The sequence below is a fragment of the Lactuca sativa genome, chromosome 3 (genome assembly GCF_002870075.4).
Source record: "Lactuca sativa cultivar Salinas chromosome 3, Lsat_Salinas_v11, whole genome shotgun sequence".
NCBI classification, from domain to species: Eukaryota; Viridiplantae; Streptophyta; class Magnoliopsida; order Asterales; family Asteraceae; genus Lactuca; species Lactuca sativa.
This window is the reverse complement of record NC_056625.2, coordinates 151,106,960-151,126,524: the sequence shown is the minus strand read 5'-3', so window position 1 is coordinate 151,126,524 and position 19,565 is coordinate 151,106,960.

Genomic DNA, 19,565 nt, shown 5'->3' with positions numbered 1-19,565 from the left:
AGTTTGATAAGACTATTCGTCATGATTTACTTAAGTTCAGTAAATATGATTATACTTACAAGCTTAAGTGTAACTCTGAGACATTGGAAAGGTTCCAATGTAAGGCAGAGCGAATAAGAAGAATCAATTTAGGCAGAAGGATAAAAGTTTCTCAAATCTGAAAAGATGGGAGAGTACTTTAGTATCATTTTTGTGATCATCTTAATGATTAAGAAACCATAGCACAATTAGTTCTCTAAGGAAGTCTTAGTGCATTCTTATGACTAAGAAGAGAGATCTTGAATTGTTGAAATGGTTAAATCAAGAAGATGAGTCATACTTCGTTCCAATACAAGTCTTAGAGTCATACTCCAAGATTGTCATTTGAGTGACATGTCTTAAAGAAGGTTTAAAACACTTGCCAAATGTAAGAGTAAAAGTTTTCTACTCTTGTACATTTGAAATTGGTAAGTTGTGATGTTTTGGATAAAACAAAGACCAACTTAGGCCAATTGGGTAAAAGTGTTTTTCTTGATTAGAATCCGCACTATCTCTTGATGTTTGACAAGGGAGTCTTATAGGTCAAGAGGACAGTGGGAGTCTTAAAGGTCTTGAAAGTCTCAAGAACTAATCAAGAATAAAACCTAAAGTTCTTCACTAGCACACAATTTGAGGTTTATAATCTATTGTGTTGACATATACTGTGCCCATTCCAGTTGAAGTTGACTTTGCATATGAGTTCTTAGAGTTCTCAATGTGTTGCATAACAACTTGGAAGCAATGGCAGGCCCTTGAGCTGCCAGGTGGCAAGAAATTAAGATTGAGTTCAATCCATATGGTTTGGGTTTGTCATTATCCTTGTCTTGTGACTATGATTTTGACAATTCACATGGATAAGAACACATACACCAGTAAATCTAAGTGTCATAAGGTTTCTCTCCGATTCATGAAAATGATGGTGAGGAAACACTTTCACTAAGTAGATTTTAGCTAGATAGCATTTGTGATATTTGCATTCTCAAAGTCGTTAGTGGAGTGCGTGTGGTTAACCGGCACACTAATTTGGACTTGTGAGAAGTGGCAAAAAGGTCTAACCATTATGATTACGGCATACCTCTTCATAATTGTTTAGACTCACAAGTGTGCTATCTAAGGGAAGGTGTATGATTTTGATACAAAATTATCAAAACAATCTAGCATCAGAAATCTGAACTTTGGTAAGAAAGTCAATGGAGTATTGATTTCTAGAAGTCCAGCTGATTTCTGAGTACATGTCAAAGCTAGTGGGAGCATAAGTGTTATGCTAATAATCATCATGTTAGTGGGAGCATGATAATTATGATAAGTATTGCAAGTTAGCAATGTTAATTATAGAAAACAAAAGTTTCAATTGGGAAAAAGTTGTTTTGCTATAATTAAGGGAGAGGAAATTATACTTCATATCAAATCTATAAGGTTTAGATCTGAGGTTTTAATCATTTAGTCAAGGATATATATATGAATTTCATGTTGGAATGGCTCAACATAAGGAAATTCTGTATATGGGTCCATTATTTGCGTTCTAAAATTCGATTATGATTACGGCATCCCTTTTCATAATCTGAATTATGAGAACTTGGCAAATTGAAATGGAAATATTATAGCAAAAGACTGGTTTAGTCTTTATGTAAGACATCATGAATCGTGTCCCATATGCTTCGGATATAGGATCGATTACATGTGCTATAATCATCAGTTCTAAAATTTTCCTAATGCCTGGGGCATTAAGAAGGGAAAAGGTTTAGAACTGGATATGACTAAAAGGATTAAACAATTGTCGAGGACAATCTAAGGTTTACCAAAGATTGGTTGCTCAAGGACAATTGGAAGTATAGTGATAATTGTGGAAGGACCATATTGACATAATCTGTAAGGAGGCAACTCTTGTTCAGAAGTGATAGTCAAAATGGAATCTGGAAATGTTTCAAAGTTAGAATTTTCAATCTGTGAAAGATTAAGGAAACTTAATGCAAGAAGGATATTTCCAAGGAGTGGATCTCCTTTGGAATACTCTGTAATGATTGTTGCCAAGTCTTTATGACTTTGTGCATAATCATTACGAGAGGATCAATGCATATAAGTTTAGAATCTAACAGATTTCAGTAAATGGCATGAATTTGGAATTCTTGCATTTGCAGTAAGGATTTGGGAGTGTGAAAAGAGAATCATTGAAGTAATGTTCAATTGATCTAGTTCACAAAGTAAAGATCATAGACAAACATAGTATGCATACTTGGTGTATGGCATGACTAGTGTTTGAGAAAAACATAGTGTACATGCTTGGAGCATGGGACAACTATTGTTTTAAATTCAAGAATAAAGTTGATAGCTGAAACAGTATACAATGAATAATGTGTAATCATATGGTGATAAATAAAAGGTGTTTTATTTATATTCATAAGTTCTGAGACCATATTGGATTCAATTATTATTGTGTTTCACTTTGCATGTTTTGACTTCCCGAATAAACTAAGTTATTCTTCCGGAATGACTAAGTTATTCAAACCATCCACAGTCGGTCATATTTTGGAAGTAGATATGAATTAAGACTGTCATGATGGGTTGTAGAGGTCTAAGGTGTTGGACAAGGCTACAACAATCATGAGTGCTCATAAGTTCTGAGTATTGGATTCAACCCGCGCTCATTGGAATCACTTCATGGATTTTATCACGAGTGATCATGAGACGATAATATCTTATATTCTTCAAACCTAGAGATATGAGTTGTTACTATGAGTTGATAGTACATTGATTGCGCGAAACCGCATTTGGTAACTCGGTGCTATAAAACGTGCCTTTGTGTATGATTCAACAAGTAGTAGAACAAGCCATATGAGTCGAAGTTTATCCGTTCCTTTTACCTTCGGGATAAAAGCGATATATGTGGGCCCCTCAATGATTTGATGATGACAAATGGAAGTGCTCGGCCGGGCCAGGACTGATTTGATTTGTTCAATTAGTCAGTCGTCATAAATCGGAAATCGGGAAACAACAGATGGACAGAGAGAATGATTATAATCCATGTCTCAGTCCATATGATATCTAGAATGGAGGAATATATGATCCCTTATCTAATGGACAAGTCACTGACAAGGTCAGAGTTCATCTACAAGGTCAGAGTTCGACAGAAGCTTTTTGAGAGCTACGATTGCCGGTTGGTTCCTGAAGTCATACGCAATAATAGTTTTAGACTTATCCAAGTGGGAGACTGTTGGATTAATGTCTAAGTCCATAACTATATTTGGTAAGACTTGACCCGACCTGGCATGGTCCATTTGGGTTGCATGGCATCATGCACTTGGATAGACTAAATGAGAGAAATAAGACACTTATGGTTATTAATATATTATAAGTTCTAGTATATTAATAATAAGAATAATGAGATTATTTAATTAGTATTGATCAAGAATTAATCTAGGATTAATTAAGTGATCAAAAGAAGACTAATTAAATATATGGGTTGATTGTGTAAATCATCCATACTTGTATAGTGGGCTAATGCTCCATGGATAATCAAGTTGGGCTAAAACCCATAGGATGGTCCATGGATGCTCCATGGTGTATTTGTACCCATGGATCCAAGGAAATGGAAAGCCATGACAATTAAGAGTTTACCCTAATTGTAACACTATATAAGCATCATATTATTCACCAAAATTGGCACTAGTGGGTGTACTAGAAGGGCTAGCCGATTTCATGAAGTGTGGGTTTTTCTCTCAAGTCATTCCATGTGTAATTGGTGTTGTGTGAACCATTTGAGGTGTCACACTTGGGGCACTAGGCACTCAAGCTTCATGAAGACTTTCTACACCAAAGAGGTATGTATTCTATCTTGCTATAGTCATTGTTTTGTATGCTAGATTAGGATAATACCTTGGATGTTCTTATTTGCATATATAATAGAGAAAACATAGATCCAAGGTATTTAGGGTTGCATGTACACTTAGGAGTGTTAGAATGCTCAAAACCCAACAAACGAGACCCAGAATTTCGTTGTGTTCCCGTCGACGCCTTTGGTGCTGACAATTCTCAACGGTTTTGATTAATTGAAAGGGTCCTCAAGAATTTGACTCTTCAATTCCAAAACTCGTATCTAGAGAACCTCAGGTATGGCTTCTATGATCGCATTGTTCCCATGGTTTGTTGTAGTTGCTCTTTTTGGTTTTCTTCTTACTACTAGGGTAGATAAGCAAGTCATTTTCAAGGACAATGACGAACTGATCCCAGTAAGAATGGTGTACCCTATTCATTAAGTTCATGAACACTGCGAGCGGGTTGGTCCTATCCGAGGGGTATCACTGTGAACTTGCAACGTCCGCATCAAATTTGGAGGATTGACCTCGGACATCCTTCTCCAATACTCATGACTGGTGATATTCTGATCTCGGGTCCAATTCCTGAAGGGTACCTCGTTCCTTGTGGTTGGTCGGTCTATACGTCTATGCGAGGCAGATAGTAATGGTTTCTACTAGAGATATTGTCGAGGCCTCTGAAGTTGACGGACCTACGAGCAATTTGCCTTTCTATTTGTAGAACAAGACCGGAGGTCTCCATGGTGAGGAGCGTGGTTCTCCAATTCCATTGTTGAGTAGTTCAATAGGTTTGACCTGACAGTTCTTTCAGCTGGGTAGGGGGTTAGACTGTAGGGCGATCTGGTTACTGGAGTCGTATATAATTAAAATTGAAAAGGTGATTGAATAAATGATTCTTCTTTAAGCTCATATCCCAATGAGGAAAAGAGTAAAAAGGGGAACCATTAATTCTAAACCTGTAGAACCTTGGTTATATACCGCCCTTGCGTATACATTCTTCAACAATACATTAAACGTACGAGTATTTGGATTGAACTTGACGTACTGCCCGAGCGGTACTTTGGGGAGGCTTGTTGAGGTTTCTTCGGAAAAGGATAAGAAACTTGAGGTACTCTATGCATGAGTACTTTGGAGTTCTGGAATGACAGCTTCACTAGAAAGATGATTTTGGAGGAAGAGACTTACGCACGAAACTGGTATTGTGAGGATCGAATGGACTTCGGTCGTATGATAAAAATCGGAGTCACTTGAAATAGAGGCATTAAATTTGATCACAAAGGCGTTACAGACAAAACACAACTATGCAACTTTTAACAGAGTTACAGTGTTATAGATTTACTACAAGACTATTGCTGCGAACTAGGTATACTACCAAAGGCAAGTATACGCAGTACGAGGGTCCCTTTACTGACGGGGTCTGGCAAAAGATAAGACTCTAGTTGCACTAGTTTTAAACAATTTACGAGTCTGTTACCACGAATGTCTTAGATAGTTTTAACGGGGTCCAGAGTAGTTTCTCCTACGGCAGTGATCCTTAGTATCTTCCTGTCCGTGCCGGAGTTCTTTATTATTGGACAGTCCTTTTTAAGGTGTCCTATCTCGCCGCATTTGTGACATACCTGGCTCGTCCTAGCATTGGTGGTGGAAGTAAGGTGTTTAGTCAGAGTTACATGGACACGGGTGCCTTCCTCGTTCATCCACTTCGAAAATTTCCTTTTATGGGGTCCGGTTTTACCACCACCTTTGTGTGCAGGGTTGGTCCCGATGCCAGGGACTTGAGGAACGGGTCGAGCTGGATGTGTTTATAGGAAACAAAGGTTTCGATATTCGGTGGGTTAGGTGAAGGGTCCTTTCCATAGTCATTAAACCGGGAAGATGAGGACTATACCAGTCGAAATTGAATGGGGACAACAGTATCTCTTTAGGTAAAACATGTGTTAAGTTGTATTCGTATGAAGTGCTCATTAGAGTGATAGAGTATCTTGTGTTCCTTTTTAGTGTGTTCCGTTTTGTTCGATATTATTATTATTATAGATGATTCATACCACCGTGTCTAGCACTGGTAGTAGGTGTGTTTCGATAGCTAGTAATGATACTTGATATCATGATCCTTGACAGGTCACTCTATGATCGAGCGGTAGATGAACGTCGTATGTAATTTGATGTTGGTGAAATTGTCGAGTGGGTGGCCCCACTCGATTCCTACTACTAGACATGGAATAGAAGTCAGGATGGAGTTATTTGTTTCAAGACTTTAGTATTTTTATTATAATTAACCCCGATGTATGTACAAAGTCATCACAACTTACAGGTAATGATCCTAAGGTCATATATGACTATCTTTGGTTTGATTTGAATGAGAGAGTATTTTAACTACTTTTAGAAGGACGGCGATTTTAGCAGGCATACCAAATTTGATACAAACATATGGTACTTAAACGTTTTTGTCATTGGAGACAACACAAAAGTCCTAATATGGTTCCCTGCTTCTCCTGCTGGTGTGTTCATCACACTCATCCTGCTCCCCTGTCATTCTTCTCGGTTGGACACTCTCTCTTGAAGTGTCCCGTTTCACCGCATAAGTAGCATACTGGGTCTACCTTGGTGCTGGTGATTGAAGGGAGATGCTGGGTTGGGCCCTTATAGAAACGGACGGTATGTCCTTTCCTGTTGCAATTGCTACAGTGTAAAATTCGGCAAGCTCCTGTGTGATGGTAGTTACACTTGTTACACTTTGGGAGTGATCCCTTATATGGTCTGGCCGAGACTTGGGTGGCAGACCCCGTGGCTAGTGTTGAGGCATGTGTCGTGACAACTGTTGTAATGGCAGGTACAGCCACAAATTGCTTTCTTCCAGCGAATTTTTGAGGTAGGTTACACTTCTTTTTGTCCCAAAACTTTCGCTTCTTGTTCGTAGGTTTGTGGCGTGAGGCGCTTTCATTAGCAGACTCTCATTGGTGTTCCTGATTATTACAACAATCTGTATTGTCAGTACCGCTTCCATCTCTGCTGGCGTTGTTAGCATTCAATTGTGCCATGACGGCTGTCACGGCAGCTGTGACTGCAACCTGAAAAGTAGCAGAGTCTATTTGTAGGGTTGGCGCCTTGCTAGTTGGTTGGTTGCCTCTTGGTGAAGACATAGCTCTGTTTCACAATGAAAAACGACTTCGACAGTGGAAATAATTATCTCAAGTGCATCCTTATGATTTATATTCACATATATAAATTCTTGCACATTACTGTACTATTCCTAGTGTTTCTGCTAACGTTCCTGAGACGAATTTATGGTAGTGGGTATAAGTAGGTTTCGTGCGGGCGTTAAGCTTTACTCATCTTAGGATCATGTTTGTCCAACACACTTGGATGAGGAGTTTCGATGGGACCCAGTGTATTAGTGCTGAAAAGATCGCACCTTATAGGTCTACGAAGAAAACATCCCCTCAATCATAAGCTTTAAGGGGAAAGACGGTAAAGAGTCTTTAGAATGGCTATACATCGCGAGTTTTCTAACTAAGTTTATCGATCTTAGTTCAATTTATAACGTATTTCGGTTGTTAAGGGTATTCTGAAAACAGTTCATAATGAGAGTCTCTATATGGTAAACCCATGAATTTTTTTTAGTAGTTCAGTATCTAAGTGAAACCTTGTGACTTGACCCAAGCTAGGTCCTTATTATGACCAATTGATGTATGCTTAGTTATATAATTAAGGCTAAATAGACCTTCGAGTCTGTTACGTATGACCTAAGCCCATCTTTTTAATATGACTCTAGTAATTATGGTTTCAGCGAAATTATTTTGACCTGGATGTAGATTTACCTCACATCTATGAATGGAAAAGTTTTGATAGCAACTAGATCTCTCGTTTAGTATGACCGCTTAAATCACAGTGTCGTGCTTACGCCTAGAATAGAGTAGCACCAACGCATACTCACGAACCTAATTTACAAGGTCTTGTGAGCGGTATGAACTCTACTTATGACGATCCGTCCCTTGCGATGCCTGAGGCAAAGTCGATGCACCTTGCAGGTCTGTCAATCGATGCTTGGCTGCAATCCGCCTCTCCTTGAATGCCGTGTGTCTATCCCATTAATCTCTTGCCTCTGCCCGAGTGGCGATAAGGTCCTAAACAGAGAGTTGGTCTCCGAAATAGTAGTCTCTTTCCGAGTCTCGGGTACATGAGACAGTAGGGTCTGTAGTAGCACGTAGTTTCCGAACTCGGATTGTAGTCTACCTGTTTTAATCCCTGATGTTCGCGATCTGCCGGGTCTTCGCTGGGAGGGCTCTATCAGTCGGTCCCCCGTGGTTGAGGTCATAGCACCCTTGTTGGTCTCCACATGTTGGTTGTTGTCATTGCTGTCAACTCCAACCCTCGATCACGGTTGCCCAACGGGGCACAGGTTCAATGTAGTCGAAACGGTTTGCGGGAACCCTTGCTATGCATGGAGGGTTGATTACCTCCGATTCCGCTTCTGATTCCCCTCATAACCATCTACCATTCATCTGGTTTGGATTGGGAAATTAGGGGTCATCCGGTAAGTAGGATCTGGCTATGTTATACGTGTGAGAATAGGAGTGGAAGAGATAACTACTAGGCGTCTAACTCTATAATTAATTACTTATAGGGGTCTTTAGTTTTCACATAAGTTGGTTATAGTATTACAAAATACTCCTATAGTATTTTAATGTTAGATTTGTGCTTTTCAATGTTTGTTTGTAGATAGAGTTGGTAAGTTTTTAGACTTGTTGCAACGCCACAACCATTCTCGGGCATATGCTAATCACTTCTGGGTTACACATAGTTGACCAGGCTATGTCCTTCCCAGACCTGACTATACATCCCCAAGCCTACTTGTGCCATTCATCAATCATTACTTTTGTTTTTTTCTAGAATGATGCTGTCCTTATTATGTATGCATGCATGTATACTTTTAACAAGAAACTATTTATTTCTAAAAGTATAGTTGTTTTGAAAACTATTTATTTCTAAAAGTTACATATACTTAGTTCACTATAAACAATGCTCTAATACCAATCTGTCACACCCCCAAACCAAGGATGGCGGAAACCTCCGGGGGTGGAGGACTTCATGTATAGTGTCACAACAACGAGTATAATAGTGCTCAAAGTAAATACAGCCATCATAAATATAATCGAAAAAGTTACACCAAAGTATATGTTTACAAGATTCAATTCAATTACATTATGATGACAAAATGAACTGTTTAACGATTTATCGTCCCATCCTCAAAACGCTGTTGATTTCCTGTTTCACTGAATTTCTGAGAATACAAGTTGTTTGAAAAAGTGTCAACACAAATGTTGGTGAGTTCATAAGCTTTTTAGTTAAAGAGTTTGGAAACCGTTCTTTGTAATGTGCGGTGTATTACCAAGAAAAAATACAATATTTTCCTTATAAAAGTTATGTGGTCCTAAATGCCGGGACCGAGAATGAAAAAGTATTTGTTATACCTAATGATATAAAAGTGGTTTTAAATTTGGCGTAAAACCCTTTCTGATTAGAGAAGAATCCCGTAATGAATGATGTGTAGCCTGAAACACCAAGACTGAAAATATATAATAATATCTGTAATTATTGATATAAAAAGTGATTTTAAATCGACATAAAAACCCTTTTGATTTTTGAAAATCCCCGTAAACTTTATGTGTTGTTAACTCCCTATGTGAGCCGCTATAACCATACTATGACTGAATGAACCTGCCACGACATTTCTCAGGCGTCGCGAAACTAAAATGACACTTGTCACCACAGACCTTCCGGTCTAGCTGTTGCATGCAACTTAGGTGTGAGGTGTCTAATCCAATATAGATCTATACACAACTATCACGTTCTCCCTCCGGGAGACTCTGATTATAACTACCAGGAATTTAGATCCCGCACTCGGACATACGGAAAAAGAATGTCTCACAATTTAGGTTAACAAGTTTACGTGTAGTGTGCGTGAGTGTAAAACCTTTTTCTGTGGGAATAAAACCTTTCGAAATGTGTTTGTTGTGTTAATGGAAATATAAGCCATACATATTATAGTTTATCAAAACAAGGGTAGAAATGGTAATGTACATGAACTATACTTTAACATAGTTTATTCGAATGTTTGTATGTAATAGATGCTCTATGATTATAACAAATCGTTATTTCTATGCTTTATCTAGCAAACTCCATTTTTTACTGATGTATGAATATATACTAACTCAAAATTTCATTTATTTGCAAAAACATATATTCATATAAAGATATACACCTTGATCAACATGTTACAAGGTGAAATGAAATTGATAGCATTTTTCTTTTATTATTATTTTCATTTACTGTTTTTAGAAAATTTATACAAAAATCATCAAAGGTCCAAATCAGAATCCGTAAATTTTGTGAGTTTGGGAAATTAGTGTAGTTTGTTCATAATTTTTATTATGAATTTTAATGACCTCTAACTTGTGTGAACAAGTCCATAATCACAGACTGGTCCGGATTGATGTTTCAAATGATAGGCAGTTTTGTAAAAATAACCATAAATCGTAGAAAAATCGTATGGAGATGTGAAAGTAGTCATTTTAAAGCTAAGAACTGTAACTACTTCCACCTAAAACATTTTTGAAAAAAAATTTATGTTGCCCAAAACAATCCGTGAATGGAGTCCAACTTTTCTGATGAAAGTTGTTAGAAAATTTTAGTTATGTTCTTGGTGTTTTAACTTGTATCCCCCCCCCCCTAAAAACTTGAGAAAACATGAAAATGTAGGGGTATGAACTCACCTTGAGTGGTTTCAGTAGATGAGTGTTGAAGAAGAGAAGTGTTCAACTCAAGAACACTTGAAGAATCACTTGAAGATTCGAAGATCTAACAAGAATGTGATGATGTTTGTGTAAGGAATTCATTGATTTGAGAAAAAAGGAAGTGTAATAATCATAGAGAGTATGGATTATACTTACCAAGAGTGTGACAAAGCTTGATAATCAGCATTGAATCTTGAATTTGAGGGAGGAAGTTTGAGAGAAAAGGTTGTTTGATCTTCTTGGTGAAAATGAGGAAAATGTGTGAAGTGAGGGAAATGAAGAGAGATAAGTGTGTTCTCCGGCTCCTTTGAACGTGAGTTGCTGGGAAAGGAGAGGGATTGTGTCTTGAAGTGACTAGGAGTACAAGGATTGGTCAAAGGAATGGGCATGGGGTGGTGGTGTGTGTCAAATATTATGGCAAGATTTACACTCCACCTCATGATCTCAGTTAAATGATTTTATTCTTAAATAAATATTTCCATAAAAATATGCCCAAATTATGAATATTTAGGGTCTTATATGTTAAAATAGGATTTTTTGAGAAAATCCCACGTTAAAATGATTAAAAACAGACTTAAAACGGAGAAATGATCGAAAACCGGGTGAAAAATGAAGAAATCCGAAGTCCTGGACCGGAGGCGCTAAGGCTCAGTCATCAGCAGTCCACATCCGAAGGGAGGTCTTGGTCGCGGAGGCGGATCTGAAGGAAACAGGGTTGTAGTCTGAAGTCTTAATGCGGTTAGGAGGCGAGGCTCGCTACGGCTGGACGACTGTGGTCTCCTCGGATGCGGCTTTGGATGGCCGCGGTCTCCTCGGCCTGACTCCTTTGACCTCGGTTCAAGAAGGGTTTTGGCCCCTATAGAGAGGCTTTAGCCCTAAGAGGCTAATTTCAAAGGACTCTCCCCGTGTAGAGTGGTTTTTCACCAAGTGATCAGAATAAATCCAAAAGAGGTTTTGAGAGAGATTTCACCTTCTTGGAGACATTTGGGAGAGATTTCACATTCTTGGAGAGATTTCTCATACAAAGAGAGATTTGGGAGAAATTTCACATTCTTGGAGAGATTTCTCATACAAAGAGAGATTTGGGAGAGATTTCACATTCTTGGAGAGATTTCACATTCTTGGAGGGATTTGGGAGAGGTTTCTAGATAAAGATATAGTGAAAACGATTGAAAAAGGTTTCATGTGTGACATTTGTGAGTGTTTGGCTCCGCATCACAAGGTCCGTAAGCCCCATTAAGCCGTGTTAAAAGATCTTACACACTCCCAATGAGTATGCAACATTGTTTTATCGGTGTGGTTTGTTACTTACCACGGTTTAAGGTTAAGGAAATCTAGATGTACGAACTTTTCAATTTATGATCTCTCATTAGAATAGCGAGTTGTATAGTAATTACCCACGTAAGCCCTAGTACTCACGGGCTAATTGAGTCGATCGATTTGACTTGTTGACTTTAGTTGACTTTGACTTGACCGGAAATTGATGGTTGTCGCACCTAACAACAACACCAATGATGAGACCAGTCACACTTGCTATGGGTATGGAGGAACCAATCACTTCAGGCGCAATTGCCCCAAGGATAACAATCAAGGAGCAGAAGGATCGGAAATGGTCCTGACCTTGGGTCAAGGCGAAGCATTCCAAGACCCAACGGTTGCTATTGGTACGTTCCCACTTAACAACTCTTTCACTTACCTCTTATTCAATAGTAAAGCTGATTGAATCTTCGTTAGTAACATATTCAAACACTTACTAAAACCACAACCCCGGAGGCTAAACTAAGTCTTAACGATGGAGATAACTAAGGGGAAAACCGCATCAACCAAAGATAATTATGTAGGGAACACCTTAACACTAAACAACCATTCATTACAAATAGATTTGATGCCAGTAAATATTAGGAGTTTTGATGTGATAATCGGCATGGTTGGGTTAAGCCCCCACTGTGCTGATATTATGTGTCGTGAGAAGGTCGTTTCCTTTCACCTTCCCAACCACAAAGCTCTAATAATCCATGGTGATAAACCTGGTGCCAATCCTCTTCCTATCTCGTGCATCAAGGCACAGAAGTGACTGGACCGGAAGAACTATCTTTTCCTTGCTCATGTTGTGGACAAGACCAAGGAAGAAGTAAGCATACAAGGTATTCCGCTAGCATGCGATTTTCTGAATGTATTTCCCGAAGAACTTCCGGGAATACCTCTAGAAAGACAAGTCAAATTTCAAATCGACCTAATACCAGGAACCACATCAATTGCCAATTCACCCTATAGGTTGACTCCGACCGAAAATTCACAAGTTATCCAATCAATTGAGAAGAACTGTTGCGCAAAGGATTCATCGGACCAAGCTTGTCACCCTGGAGAGCTCCGATCTTGTTCCTCAAGAAGACGGATCCTTTAGAATGTGCATCAATTTTAGGAAATTGAATAAGATCACTATCAAAAACCGATACCCACTCCCTCGGACTGACGATCTATTTGGCAAGCTCCATGGTGCTAGTTACTTCTCTAAAATAGATCTAAGAACCGCTTATCGTCAACATCGAGTCCGAGAAGACGACATTCAAAAAACTGCCTTCCGAACTCGTCGCGACCATTTCAAATTCATTGTGATACCCTTCGGTCTAATGAATGCTCCCACAGTATTCATGGAACTACGAACCGAGTTATTCCAACCATTCCTAGTCAGCGTTTTTAATTATTTTCATCGATAACATACTCATCTGCTCACGAAGCAAGAACAAAACTCTGCCAACATCTACGACCAGTCTTGAAAGCATTAAAGCCGGAGAATATCGTGAAGAAAACACCATGTGGATGGATAAAACTCTCAAAGTCAAAAGACGAAGCTTATTGTTATAAGAGTTGAGTTGGGCGTTATCTGGGTGATCGTCCATAGGTTAACACAATCCGCCCATTTCCTGCCAATACAAAAATCTAACAAGACGGAAAGATTAGCTTGGATCTATATCAAGGAGATCGTGAGACTCCATGAAATATCGGTATCTACTATCTCGGATCGAGATAACGAGATTTCTTCAAGACTTTGACAGTCATTTCAGAAGGCTATGGGAACTTAGCTAAGTATGAGCATTGCTTACCATCCTCAAACCAATAGCCAAATCAAATGAACCACTCAACCACTCGAATTCATGCTACAAGTCTGGGTGTTTGAATTCAGCAAGTCATGGGATACCCGATTGCCCTTGATTGAATTGTCACGCAATAACATCTATTGCACGAGCATCAAGGATGCTCTTTTCGAGAATCTTTATGGTCAAAAATGTGGATCACTCGCAAGTACTCTCACGGGACCACAAACCATTCGCGAAACGACAGACAAGATAAACCAAAATCAGAACTAGACTTCAAGCATCACGAGAAGGACAGAAGAGTTATGCTGACAAATGACGAAAACCTCTGGAATTCTAAGTCGGAGGCTGGGTACGATTTAAATTCTTTCCAAATAAAGGATTGATTTGCTTTAGGAAATGAGAAAACTAAACCTACGATACATTGGATTGTTCAAGATTCTTGCTCGGATTGGTCCAAAGACTGATAGTCTGCAGCTGCCTGTAGAGCTCAGCAACGCACACCCTATGTTCAGCGTATCGAATCTGAAAAAGTGTCTATCAGGAAAATCTCTTATCATTTCTTTAGAAAGAGGTCAAAATAAACGAGAATCTCCATTTCATCCAAGAACCAGTCAATGTATTGGATAAGGAAGTATAGCGTACAAAACAATACCGCATTCCGATTGTGAAGGTTCGATGGAGCGCCAAGCGTGGACCAAAATTCACATGGGAAACGCGAAGATCAAATGAAGTACCTATTCTCTCATTCATGAATCTATGATTCGAAAGAATTTCGGGACGAAATTCCCTCTAACGGGGGGATGATGTCACAACTAGCATTTTTTGCTAGGAAATTCTATTCTCATATAAACATCATCCATTGTAAAAGCCTATACTCTAAGTAAATACTATACTCTATTCTCATTCAAATGCATCTCATATGTGCAAGTAAGGGTTGGAAACCCTAGAAATCCCGGCTCAAGTTCATTGTGGACTAGGATTCTATTATTGGGCCTAAGGGACCAATAGATCATCAATTCATCAATCTGTAACATTTTGGGCCATTTGGGCGTATAATGATTCATTCTATCCCTAATGGACCATAAAACCATTCTTTTATACCATAATGGGCCGAAAAACATTATTGGACCTAGGAAATTCGAATAAAGCCAAGAGAGTGAGCCCAACATCATTTTCCTTCACTCCATTAGGCCCATTCTCGGACCAAGAAAGTAAAATAATATACATGGAAAATGAGGATTTGCCTAACACATGACACCTAACTTTATTTGTTGGATATCCATGCAAGAGTGCATGTATCCATGCACCTCTCCCACCACCATTAATCAAACTCTATATCTCTCTCTCCCCTCTTATTCTCTCGGCCAAAAGAACACACACACACACACACACTCCACTTTCAAACCCTCTCAAAAATCATCTAAAAAACTCTTCTTTCACGCATCAAAATTTCGAGATTTTTGGTGCTCTCAAGAGGATCTTCATCTAAATCATCATCTTTTGTAAGTACTTACTTGGATCTATGTTTTAACTTCAAGAATCCATCAAAATCTATTCTTAACTTATATCATTTCATAATCCATACCCTAGAACTCCATAGAACTCGAGATCTACTCAAGGGAAGCTTGCAAGAGCCGAAAGCTTCTTCTTTTCTTCACTAAAACCGAAATCAACAAGCAAGGTGAGTTCATACCCCCTTGTTTTTGGTTTTTACTTGTTTTTAGGGGAGTATACAAGTTGAATTGTGTAGATCTATTTGTATATGCATGATTATGTGTGTTTTCTTGAAACATTTGGTGATTATGTGTTGATTACTTCACTAATCTAAAAATATGTTAAGAAACTTGATGTTTATCACTAGAATCTTCATATGAATCTTGAGAAAAGTATGTTTTATCACAAGTATTACATGTAAACATGTAGATCTGGGATTTGTATACTTGATATAGCAAAAATAAGTGTTGTGTTCAAAGATCTATAAACTAAACTCACAAAACAGCCCTTGACAGAAAAGTTTTGGTCCAATCTCGGACTGTTTTGACTATCTTAATGGAAGTATTTTTCAAAACTGTTTTACATGGATAAATTTCAGATTTATACATTTAAAATAACTACTCTCACGTTTTCAGACGATTTTTCTACAATTTTTGGCGAATTTTACAAAACTGCATATCATATTTGAAATAATTTCGGACCAACCTGTGAAGATGAGTAATTTGACACTAGTTTGAGGCCAACAAAAATTATGCGAAAAATTTTGAACAAAGTAGACAAAATTTCCAAACTTCCAAAATTTACGGATCCAAATTTCGACTTACGATGAATTTTATACAAATTTTCTAAAAACTAGGTCGAAAAAATCAAAGACCAGAAAAATGTGTATTTTCACAAAAACCAAGCCGAAAATGATATTTTTGACAAAAATGGGTTTAAAATGGTATTTTTACCACAAACTAGTCATCAACACAAGTTTTGAACAAAATGGAGACTAAAGTGTTATTCTTACAAAAATTGGGCCTTAATTGTAAATTTTTGGCTTATTGGGCCAAGAATGTCATTTTTACAAAAGGTGGGCTTTTATATCAACTTTGTAAATAATCAAGCTACAAAAAACAAAACAATAACAAACGGGTTAAAAACGATATTCATATCCTTATTGGGCCTGGAAATAATATACATGTTTAGTGGGCCTTAGTGTCCTTTTACATGTATATTGGGCTCGGGATAAGTATTCATATCCTTATTGGGTCTGGAAATAATATACTTGTTCGGTGGGCCTTAGTGTCCTTTTACATGTATATTGGGCTTAGGATAGACATTCACATTCCTTTTGACCCTGGAAATAATAGACACGTATAGTGGGCCTTAGTGGTCCACTTACATATTTATTGGGCCTGGGAATGGGTTTTATATGCATTCATCTTTTTATGCTATTTTAGTCAATACTTGAGCTAAAACCAATGATAAACCAACAAATGGATTTAATTTGATCAGTTTCTAGGTTATTGGGCCTTAGTGGCCCATTTTTTTATGTGTGAGAGGTCCTGTGAATGTTTATTAGGCCTCATTGACCCATTAACACGTGCGACGGATCTTGGATACTATTTGTAAGCTATTTGGACATGTAAATACTTTACATGTGAAATGGGCCTTAGTTGTCCTTTCATATATATTTCGGGTCCATGTTATATAATCTCATTCCAATTGGGTCTTGAATGATTTACATGTTTAGCGATGCCTTAGTGGTTCACTTACATGGATCATTGGGCCTGGAAGGAGTTTATACCTTTTTCTTCGCGTAAATTCGGTTAACGATCTGGTGAGTTTTTATCGGTTGGCACCTATTAAGAATACGCTCGTAGCCTGTAGTTATAACCAGAGTCTCTTGGAGGGAGAATGGGGATTTGTGTATAGATCTATATGGGGATGATGCCCCACACCTGAGTTGTTCGCTACAGTTAGACTAACTTAGTCTAGGGTGATGAAAACCTTATAATCAAAGTAAAAACCGACTTCCAATGAGGCCTAGACAGGCGAAATTGTCATTATTTAGTATGGTTGTGACGACTCGGTTAGAGGAATTAACGTTATGAAGTTTACGGAAGACCCTTATTTTTACAGGCAACATCGGGTTGTCTGGGAACATTCTCTCTACATGCTCTTACATTTTGTCTACATTTTCTTTACCGTTTTAGTCAAATAAACAATAACATACATGCATTAATACAAGATCTAACTCAAACACACTAAACAGTTTTCAGAAAATATCGGATTTTTTGGTGGTTTTCAAAGTTATACAAATCATTTTCACAAACATGCTTATCAACTCACCAACATATTTATGTTGACCGTTTTCAAAATAACGTGTATTCTCAAAAAACCGTTGAAGCAGGATGAACGAAACAAACTAATGGATATTGTGTTATATTTTGCTTCATCATACTCTTACTATTTTGGCATGTAATATTCAAATACCATACTTGATGTAAAAAATGAATGTTGTTATATTACATGTGTGATGATAATGATGATGTTATGTTTCACTTATATTCACTGTAATGATATTTCAAGATGAAGTCACGCACAAGCCCCCAGACGTTTCCGCCGTCTGGTTCGGGGGTGTGACAGATTGGAATCAGAGCATTGTTTATAGTGCACTATCATATCTAATCTACAGGTATGCAACTATAAATACAATGGGACTAAACAACTCTGAACATGATAATTAAAATACATACCTTTGTGTGCATTTTAGAATAATAAGACAACAAGAACAGTAAAAGTCTTTGGAGGATTTGAACATCGCTATTAAACTCGGGCAGTTATGTTGTCGTATTAGGTGTGAATGTAGCCTGATCAACAACATTCATTCAAAATACGACCAACATGTGTTCGGGAGTAATTGTGATGGAAAATGAATCAAAAACTTACCATTTAATTATCCAAAGAGCTTATAGAACCAAACCTAAACAAAATTAAATTACTATAGGAGTAATTGGTATGCTATTTGTTTCTAGTATTTATACCCCTTCGTGTAATACACTATAGACAATTATCATTAGCCAGGAAACCCCTATCTCCCTAGTCAGGGAATAGAAGGGTAGCTCGACCCAGAGGAAGACCCAAAAGGAGACTCACAGGAAGAACCAGAGGAGGAACACAAAGTAGAACTTGCAAATGGACCAGCCGAGTCAATAGTGAACCACAAAGAGGAAGAGCCCGAGGGCAATGATGATGATGACTCGGATATAGAATCCGATGACATCAATCCTCCATGTAAAGCCAGAGTACCGACATATCGTGTGGGCCCCGGTGGCCCCATGCCCCCTTGGGCACACGATATTTGGAGATAGAGTCACCAACAGGGGATACAACCACACTACGGTAGGAACTGAGGTCACTTCGATCTTAGTCGTAGTGGACCAGCTGACCGGTCCCTCCCAGTCATGGTCCGGCGCACCCGAGGTATTGACAACAAAGCTCAAGACCCCCCAAGTCGAATGGAACAAATGTGGTTCGCTATTGAGAGAGATGAGAGGCAAACACAGGAAGTGAATGGAGACTCTCGAGCGAGACAATTAGTTTGGGAAGTACGACTACGAGATACCGAACAACAAGTAGCTCGTCTCTGAGGTGCATCGACTTCATCATCACCACCACCAGACACTTCCCTCCACAATTAGGATCAACCTTTTCAACTTCCCCCTACTATCCGACATGACTCTTTTTCGTGTACTAAGATGGTACTTAGCATTGGAACAATTATGTGCTATCTTTATTTCATATTACTACATAGACTTAATTATATGCACAAGCGAACCCTCAAAACCGCTAGATACTTAAGGGTCTCGAAACCAAAAAAACCTATATACTCTAAGGATAGACATGACGATCGTGCCAAATCTGTGGTTACCTACTACCGCAAATACATCATAGGGATGTAGATGGAAGCAGTAAGAATTATACAACAAGATGCAAAATTTATAGAGTACAACCAGGAATGACGATCATTACTTACGATCTGGATTATCAACGTGTAGCAGGAAAATGCCATCCCGTAAGAATAACAAGCGCACCCGCGAGACACCGCCCCTGCAGATGGACTCTGCTACATTCCAAGGTGCTGTAATGGCGGCAGTAACCGCTTCTATGGCACAAATCAATGCAAACAATCCCAATGGAGGCGGAAATAGCATTGACAACTCCAGCCAAAGGAACGAGCATGGGAACCAATAAGTGACAGCTTGTCAAGGCACACTAAACCCCAAGCTTAAGAGCAGGAAGCAAAATCCTGGATGTAAGAGAAAGGGACAACCCACTCAAGGATTCTCAAGGAAGCAACA